Here is a 799-nt window from a genome sequence, read left to right on the forward strand (position 1 = left end):
ATGACCCTGTGTGTGTACAACGGAATGAAACACCATCATAATGACCCTGTGTGTGTACAACGGAATGAAACACCATCATAATGACCCTGTGTGTGTACAACGGAATGAAACACCGTCATGATGACCCTGTGTGTGTACAATGGAATGAAACACCATCATGATGACCCTGTGTGTACGACGGAATGAAACACCGTCATGATGACCCTGTGTGTGTACAACAGAATGAAACACCATCATGATGACCCTGTGTGTGTACAGTGGAATGAAACACTGTCCTAATGACCCTGTGTGTGTACAGCAGGATGAAACACCATCATAATGACCCTGTGTGTGTACAGTGGAATGAAACACTGTCATAATGACCCCAACAGAATAAAACACTGTCCAGTCCTGGGCCATTCTCACAATTATTGTGGCTGCCACTGACTCAGTCCATCTCGCTGAGGTCTTCCTCTTTTTCACTGACCCTCTACTTTACTGAGCATGATGTCCTTCTCCAGGGACTGGCCCCTTTTGATTACATGTCTAAAATATGTAAGACTATCTCGCCATCCTGCCTTCTAGGAGCATTCTGGTTGTATTTCTCCCAACACAGATTTGTTCATTCTTCTGGCATGTAACTATGACATGGGGCAAAACATGATGTCTTTTGTCTCAAACCCAGAAGTGTTGAAGTTCTGTGTAGTACATAACACAGGAATGGTCCTGCAGACACTGCTAACTTTGGTCACATCAGATATGTGACTGCGATGTTGCAGGTCTCTGGTTTTTACCCTTCTTCAGATGAGTGTGTGGTTTA

Source organism: Chrysochloris asiatica, unplaced genomic scaffold, assembly GCF_000296735.1.
Source record: "Chrysochloris asiatica unplaced genomic scaffold, ChrAsi1.0 scaffold00078, whole genome shotgun sequence".
NCBI classification, from domain to species: domain Eukaryota; kingdom Metazoa; phylum Chordata; class Mammalia; order Afrosoricida; family Chrysochloridae; genus Chrysochloris; species Chrysochloris asiatica.